This window comes from Chrysemys picta, chromosome 23, assembly GCF_011386835.1.
Source record: "Chrysemys picta bellii isolate R12L10 chromosome 23, ASM1138683v2, whole genome shotgun sequence".
Classification (NCBI taxonomy): domain Eukaryota; kingdom Metazoa; phylum Chordata; order Testudines; family Emydidae; genus Chrysemys; species Chrysemys picta.
In genome coordinates this window covers 14,668,675-14,677,661 of record NC_088813.1, presented here as the reverse complement: position 1 = coordinate 14,677,661, position 8,987 = coordinate 14,668,675, and positions in this window count along the sequence as shown.

The window sequence follows — 8,987 nt, the reverse complement described above, 5'->3', positions numbered from 1 at the left end:
GCCGCACCCCAGCCAGGACCACAGGGGCCAGAGCGAGAGACGCACCCCTCCGGCCCACTTGGCTGGAGCCAAGCCCGCTGCGGAGCCAGAGCTTTGAAGGTGGAGCCAGGGGCAATCAAGTACTAAACCCTGCCGATCGGTCGCTTTTCTGCTCATTGTAAGCGGCCCAGTCTGAAAAATAACGGAGTCAAGAGGCTGAATTCAACTACAGGAGCAGGGCAGTTCAGGCTCTTTCCCCCACAGCGCCCCCAGGAGGACGCGGTGTGGTGTTGCACCCAACCTGCTGAATATGGCCAGAGAGCTGGGGTGCTAGATGCTCCCGCGAGCCGAGTCACCTTGTCGTGGAGCTCACCTGCATGTGGCCGCCCTCTGGGGGGAGGTGGGGAGAGACTGGGCAGGTAAATTGTCCCTAAGGGATAAACTCCTAGGGGCACGACCTGTAATATTCCCTCTAGATCCGGGACCAGAACTTTGGAGCAGCCAGCCGGGGGGGGGCTGCCTGAGACGCTCCACCCCAGATTTGATAGGAAGCGCAGGGCATGCTGGGATGGGAGTTTAGCCAGGGCTGGTCAGAGCCGTGCTGTGCAGGTGTGATCAATAAAGCGCCTCCCTCCATGTGGCCCTGTCTCCTCTCCGTGCCTTGCTTGAAGGGGACCGTATCTGACATGCCCCAGGCCCAAACGACACACCCAGGCTGAGGACCCGGCCGGCGCCCCGCTGGGCATTTTTTAGACCCCTCCCAAGGTAGGTGGCGAGTTGCTTCCCCACCAGAGCGAGTGGCCATGCTGCCCTCACACACAGTGGCTGGCCTGGGGTCTGGAGCTTGTGGAGTGCTGGGAATCCGAGATGGTCTGGCTCAGCTCCCATCCTGGGGCTTCTGGACCACGCCAGGGGAGCCGACCCCGCACAAGGCTGCAAAAGGATGAGGTGGAAGCAGAGTGGGGTCCGTCCGATGGCAAGCAGTGCACAGGAGACGGCGCATTGGAGAGGCAAGTCCGGGTGATTTTGGAAGAGGACAAAGCCTTTCCCCCTGCCCTCCTCCCCATGAGAGCTTTGCAGGCCACTGTCTCAAGCCATTTCCGAGAGCCCCTCCCCAAAGCAGCGAGTCCCCGCACCGCCCGCCCGCCCAGGTGCTCGGTGCGTGCAGAGATTACGATCCCTATCTCGCCCGTGGGTGGGGAGAAAAGGCTGCCGCATTGCACCACAGGCAGCACCTGGCGCATGGCAGGGAGTGTCCTTTGCTCACCTGCGCGCGGTGAGTCTGCTTGCGGGGGGAGAGAGACAGGACGGCAGTGTTTGGCTGGGATATAGATGGTGTGTCTGGGACAGGGCGCATGGGGGGCAGAGAGGAGATCTCCACCTACCAGCATGCATAGCACCCCCACACACACACGCTCTCTCTCTCCCCATGTACGTTTGTCTGTCTGTCCCCAGCTGTACTCCGCCATCCACCCACCATCGAAGGGCTTGGTGCAGGAAGCGCTGTCCTGTGTTCTCTGGCCTCACCTAGGAGGCCAGGCTAGAAGATCATCGCTGTCTTTCGGCCCACCCCTCCGTCCCTCGCTCACGCGCTCTCTCGTACCCGCCACGTGCCCATCATGTACTCCCCGTCGCACTCTCAGGGCCTCCCCAGAAAATCTGGCAGGATAGAAGCGACTCGTAAAGGCCCTTTGTTAGCCTGGAGTCACCCTGGATCAGCCAGCTTCCCTCCAGGGGGTGCGTCGGTCTCCTGGGGTCCTTCTCCTTTGGCTGAGGCTCCCTCGCCTCAGTTTCCCTCCAACTGTTCCCCTCTTTGCCGACTCTTGGGACAGGGAGACTAGATCTTCCACTGAGGCCATTCAGTGTGTCTGTGTCAGCCAGGAGAGGTCGCTGCTGAGATTCCCTCCTCTGTGCTGGCCGGGGGAGTGAGAGGTTGGGACCAGGCACCGAGTATCAGAGCTGCACCCCGCTGATAGGCTGTGTGGGGAAGTAGGTGAGGGGGGGTCTAGATCTGAGGCCGAGGCTCCGGGGCACCCAGGGATCCCCAGCAGCACGGATCTGGCTGACAGTCCGGAAAACGCCAGGAAGCGTTACTCACCCTGCCCCTGCCCAGAGCACTGCGCCCTGCCCAGCTGTCACCCCCACTCACACCCCTCCAGGGACGGTGGTATCTGATCTCTGCACTGGGCACAAGCACAGGAAGAGGCTGGGGGGAAAGAGCCAAAATACTTCGGCGATGCCTCAACTTTCTTCAGCAGAAACCCCATCACCCGGCCTCTTCTGCGGGCGTCGTTAACCTGTCCACCCCCAGCACGCACAGGGGCCGAATCGCGTCCCAGCGGGCGTTTGCTATAAACGCCGGGTAACGCTTTCCGCAGCGGGGGCTGCTTGAGCTGGGAGCTGGACTGGCTGCGAAACCCACAGACGGAGGCAGTGGTATGGGTGATTCAGCGGGGGGCACTCTGCCCTCGGAGTCGGTATTGCTGCAATACCCCAGTGTGGCGGCGCTGTGTTACCAGAGGCGGCTGCCTTTTGGTGGTGGGTGAAATGAGCCGATCCAATGAGCCAGTGGATGGCCGTGGCTTTATGAAGGCCAGGCTGTTATTGCTATGGGATGTGTGCGCGTGGGTTCGCGCTGAGCAGGAGTTGGATCAAATCGCTCCTGTTGAGAACCGGACAGGGAGCTCCAGATTGCGGCTCTCAGGGGGAAATGGGGAATTCTGGAAGGGACGCCTCGGTCATTGGGGGAAGGCGCTGACCCTAAAGCTATTCTGGTAACAGGCTTTGGGAACGTCCTGGGTCTGGGGACTATAAATCCGACTTGGCCGACCAAGGAAAATTCCTTCTTAAAACTGTTTAACCCCCTGTGTGCTGGATGGTCTCCCACACGCGCCTTCCTCCCCCCAACCGATGTCAGACAGGGAACCGCCATGGGGGTCAGCCCAGCAGCAGTGAAGGGGTTAAAATAAAGCAAAGCCAGGGGTTTCTTTGGAGTCAGGGACTGCTCTGGCTCCCCAGGGGCGCTTGGAAAGACATGACTCACCATGGATTCCCATCCCTTCCTTGTCATGGAGAAAGTATGCGCAGTGGAGTCTGCAGGTCTCGGCCTAGCCTGCCATGCCTTCCTGCGGCACATCCCATTGGTATCACCCTGTCCCTTCCCTGAGCTGTGTCCTCGGCCGCCGGTGCAGCAGGGAGGGACCGGGAAGCGCTCGGCACAGGAAGTCATTTCAAGGAGCTGCTGTGGTGCAGGAAAGCACGGTGGGCCAAGGTCAGCCCTGGACTGTTGTGCTGCACCCCACTGGGCCCCGTCTGGCCCGTGGCTGAGCAGGTCCCCTCTCAAACGCAGGGACTCAACCCGGACCAGCTCCTGCAGGGGGCATTCTGCCTGGGTGGCTGTCTCAGGCCGGCAGCTCTGTGCCTAAATCTGGGAGTGGGATGAGCCCAGGGCTGCGAATCAGGACTTATTTGGGGCCAAGTGTTTAGCAGGATTCCCCAGCGGGACTGGCCAGTTATGTGGCTAATGAGAGTCACAAGAGTGAGGGTTAAAAAAAACAAACCAGGAGTTTGGGAAGGGATCTAAACCTTCATGCTTCAGGGCATGAGCTAATCTCTAATTCAGAAGGTCAGGAGGAAACTTCCCTGGAGGGCACGATATCCCCTAACTCCAGGAGATTCTCATCAGGGCTAGGTGGACCCACTGGTCTGATCCAGGTGGCAATTCCAGTGGCCTGCTCCTGGCTGTGTGACTGACTGACCGTGCGACCTCAGAGCAGTCACGTCGCTGCTCTGTACCTCAGTTTCCCTCATGCCACTGTCCTCTTCTTTGTAAAGCACTTTGAGATCTGTGGCTGAGACATGCCTTTATAAGAGCTAAGGCCCAGATCCTGAAATCAGCGGGAATTAAGCGTCTAAATATCTTTGCGGATCTGGGCCTGTGTGCTGTCACATAAAAGCAGTGTCAAGGACCGAGCAAGCGAACGCCACAGAGCTGTTGACCTTGTGCTCCTGACACGAAGCATGCAACTTCCTCCCAGGGTGGAGACGCCTTTATACGCACAACCCAAAAGCGCACCGAGGCGCCAGCTCAGGAAGGCATGAACAGACTACAGGCCCATCTAACCTGGTACCTGGGATGCAACCGCAGCTGGATACTGCAGAGAAAGGGCGGACATTCCCGCGAGGCACCTCATTGTGCAATACTGTCCCAGGAGCAGGCCGTTTCCTCCTGCCCGCATCGGGCGATCTGCTTCTGCCCTGAAGCATGCCCATGGTGTGGTCTTTCACGTACGTTTTCCCAGCGCTGGCGTCATTGCAGGTACCTCCTGTTGGGATAGTGCCATATTAGTGTCGCCATACTGAATGAAGGGTGTGAGCATAACCTGACATACCTTAAACATGGCTGAAGGGCTGCAGAGGATCCTAGGAGCAGGTTCTCCTTAAGCAGAAGCAAATTCGATAAAGAACCGGCAAAGTCTGTGTGTACGATTGATATTGGACCTATTGGTCAGCAAATAGGGGCCCATGCAAAAGTAAATATCACGTGTATACAGTTCCAGCATGGAGCACAGGTCGACCTGGTTATAGTGACCCTACAGCAAGGATGTCATGCAGAGAGATAGAGTGAATAATTAAGTGAGTAAACGTAAGATGATCTTCATTCGATACCACACCCCCACATCACCCCAGCCCCTTCTAAAACACTAATCAAGTAAAAATTAGTAACCACACGCCCACTGGGCATGCTTTTAAGACATGTAACTCCTTTAAAAAAAGTATAAAAATCAAGCAAAGTAAATTACTGTGGTTGGAATTCCTTAATTAACGCTTAAACAAGCAACACTGCTACAAATAACCCAAACTCTGCTCCGTGGGCTCAAGGAGGATTGTAAACGAGAGGGGTCACAAGGCGACCAAGGCCTTACTTTGGGGGAATCCAAAACAGACCAGAGGGCTAAAAAAAACAAGGAGAGAAGAAGCCGTCTATAAAACTGGTCACCACCTTCTGTGTTTGCCAAGCAGAAACTGCGTGAGGCTAGCGCAGGGCCCTGTTTGTGTATGTTTGTAAAAAAAAATATTTATAGCTCTTAATGTATAGCTCCTAATGTCTAACGTAGAAGTTATGTGCTTAATATAACCCTTTACTGCTTGTGTAATTCCTTCTCAATAAACGGCTGTGTACTGAAGATAATTCCTATGAACCTTTTTCACTGGTATAACAATAATCTGCTCCACTGGGCGCAAGTAAAAAATCCATTTCAGGGGTAGTCGCGCCCCCTGTTGTCAACACCTCCGTTAGTCAGAGAAAGCCCTGGTCCTTTCTGGAGCCTTTGCCTTTATAGCCTCCCGTAGCAGTGCACTGTGCAGGTTAATTACACGTTGTCTAACAGCAGCTCCTCCGAGGAGCCAGCTGTCTTTAGCTCAGGGCACGGGAGTGGGCCTCTCAGGTCCGAACTGGCCTATGCATGCCCCACAAGCCCAGCAGCCTGTCTGTCAGCTGCTTAGCCCACCAAGGGCCCCCACCACTGTAGTACGTGAGCACCTCCCAAGCATTCCCCCTCTGGCCCCTTCCCCCGTATCCCCATGAGGCAGGGAAGGGTTATTATCCCCCTTTTACACACAAGGGGAAACGGAGACATTTAAGGGCCAGAGTTTCTAAAGGGCTCCACGCCCAACCGTTGCCAAGTTGGCATCTAAATGAGGTGGCCAGGGAAGAGTGGGAGCTGCTTTTGAAAATCTGGCCAACAGCGAGTTGGCCAAGGTTACGCAGAGAGTCAGTGGCAGAGACAAGGTTGAACCCAGATGTCCTGAGTCCCAGCCCAGTGCTTTAGTCACAGGTTGGGACCCCCAGTGAGGCTCTGGATTTGTTCCTCCCATCAGCCGGGTGACCCTCTCAGCTGGGTGCAACGCTCACTCCTGCCTGCCCCGACCCCCACGCACACCCTGTTTCCTCTTCCCCTGTGGATGCTGCTCATTCCAGCTGTTCCCTGGCTGCGGGTGTGAGGGGATCTTGGCGCTCCAAGGCTCCCATGTCTCTGTCTCCTTCAGCTCCCATGCTTGGGAGGGGCCTGTAGGGTCGTGGCTCTGAGGCCAAGCCATCGCGCGCTGCTGTCGCACGCAGCAGACATGACGTGTGGACAGCTGTGTGTTCGTTACAGGGCTCAGCAGGGCAGGAGGGTCAGAAAATGGAGAAGCTGGTAATATTATTATTGTTATTATTTTGGTCTGAGGCATCCTGTAGGCTTGTCTGCCATTCATTCATTTATTCATTCATTCATTCATTCATTCTCCCTCTTATCCCAGGCTCCTCCCAGTCGCAGCAGAGAGCAATGTCTGGAAATGGCCGTAGTCACCCTGCTGCTCAGCTCCCCCAGACCCCACGCTACCCGGCCAGTCCGTCACCAGCTCCAAATCCAGACCCCGTCCACCCACCTCACTGGCGCCACTGGGCGTCTGACCCGGCTGGCCTTGCGCTGGAGGGCTGACAGTGTCCCCCGGAAGTGACACACTGGGGTACTGAGTGCAGCTTGTTCTCACCCAGCCTACGGGCCTTGGCTGACCCACACGCCAGCTGACGGGGAATTGTGCCCCCCGCATGCCGGTGTGACTCAGCGTGGCCCATTCTGCATTTTGCAAACTCACTGGGCGGAGGAGACGTTGGCACGGGATGATTCAGCCTCGTCCTTTTGCTTCTTTTGCCGTCTCAGGGCCCCTCGGGTCACCCCTGATCTTTACAGAGGGCCTCTGTGGTCTCCGTTTCACGTCACCTTCTTTATTCCACAGCAACGCCTCTCGTGATGCAGGCCGGGGCAGCCGCTCCAGTGACTTGGCGGTTGTGTGATGGCTCGCAGGGGGCGGGAGGGGGTCAGCCCAATTGCAGGGCAGGCAGGTGGGGTCCTGAGCGGATGAGAGACAGGGCTGCAGGGGGATCTGGTCTCTGTACCAAGAAACCCAGCACAGCTGATTGTCGCCCAGGCCGGTGTGGGCTCCCTGCACCCCTCCAGCCACACCCTCAACCCCCCATCTCCTTTCGGAGCTCATCGGAGACCAGCCCTCTGCAGGAGGCCTCCAGCGAGTGCTGTCATGGCGAGGGGGGTAGCTCAGCACCCCCTTAGCAGGTGGAGGAGGGGGCTGAATCCCATGTCCCCGCCCCTTTTAGACGCGGCATTTATTTGGGAATAAGGGAGTCTCGCTCCTCAGTAGTGCATGTGTCACTTCCGCCCGTGTGTCACCTCCACTCATCCCAGCATAATCTCTCAGCATCGCTGGTTTCAGAAGCTGATGCCCACCCCCAGCCCCTCTCTTGTTGCATTTTATTCCCTAAAGCGCCCTGCGGCGATGCAGCTGCTACACGCCCAGCAAAACGAAGTTGCAATCGCGGTGCACACGAGATCCGGTGTGTGTCGCTCAGGGTTGTGACCTGGCAGCGAGGCTGTCCCGATGCATGACCTGGGGGCTCTTGCGTCCGGCTTTTTTCATTGTCAAGGGCGGGTTAGCTTTCCTGTCAGGGTGCGCCATCAAGAGACCCCAGCAGGTTTTGTGAGGGGAACAGTCTTCTGTTCTACTCTGACTTTACCCTGCAGCCCCAGTACCTGCTGGGTGCAGCTCAGTGAACTCCATACTGCCTTTGCTATTACATCACCACTGGGAAGTGGGGGAGCCCCCTGGGATTTTGTAGAGATACCCCCCACCTCCCGAAACTGACAGGGATTCCAAATCCCAAATAGCTCCAGGTCTGAATGTCCAAAATGCAAACGCAGCACGGAGCGCAAACAGCAATGCATCGTGGGTGATGGCATGATGGTGCCCTGTGGGAGAGATGTGTCTAGGGAGGCATATGCCAGGTTACTTGTATGAGTCCATACTCCAGAGTCCCCTGTGGCTGCGAAGTTCATAGGCTGACAACAGCGGTCCAATAGGGTTCTACTAAGGTTTCATTAGGGGTTCAGTTACCGTGGTGATGACGGGTGTGATGTAAGTGTAAGCAGAGTCTGGGTGAGCTCTCCCCTGACATCTAGTAGTGAGCTGTGGAAAAAGAGTTCAGAAGCTGATCTCGTTTGCATGGACACGCCCACCCTGCCTAGGTGCTCAGCATGATGGGATTGCTTGCTCAAATGATCACGTGTGGCTGGTGTTGGATCCCCAGTCTCCTTGTTATTGGGGCAGGAGTAATAAAGGGTTGTTATCTTTGTTGTGTGAACCGAGGGCAGCAGAACTGTACCTGGCCTATCCTGACGGAGGGACTCACCCTCAACTGAATGGCACTCACTAGGCAGGGGACATGGGTTCCAAAGCCCAATAAGTGGGGGAGGTCTTGAAGGCATTGTGGTGAGTGGCTAGCAGGGGGGCTGGTGGAGAGGGCCAGAGCAGAGCCTTGCAGAGGAGTAGCAATGGGCCATTGGGGGTGAAAAGCAAGTGCCCAAGCAGTGCAGTGTGTAAGGTGCCTCCTTGCCCTCCCCCACACACCTTCCATGCAGGTTGGGAGGTGAACTCTGCAGATGAGCCTCTGAACTCTGGGGCTGCCCTGGCCAAGGACAGCAACTGTGAGTGGGGTACAGAGAAGGGATGGGCATGTTAAAGGGACTTTTGGGTTGCTGGACCCTGAGGGGAAAAGGACACTGCTCAACTTATGTGGGGGTGGGTCTTTTGCTCATGGTTTGTGTTTATGAACCCTAGTTGTGGTGTTTTCCCAAAGTAGTGCTGAGTTACTTCCCTCCTTTTACTAAAAGGTTTTGCTACACTCAGACTCTGTGCTTGCGAGAGGGGAAGTATTGCCTCTTAGAGGTGCCCACGGGTGGTGTGGAATTGTCCCAGGTCACTGGGTGGGGGCTCCAGTTGGTTTTGTGTTGTATTGTTGAAAAGGAACCCGTAGATACTAAACCCGGCCCCTGCTGCTGCTGGCTGCACCTGGCAGAAGGGTTACATAAGGACACAAATAGAACTAATCTGCACAGCTCTGTAGCTTGCCTCACCTCCAGGCCAGACTCAGCCAGACCAAACCCGCTGGC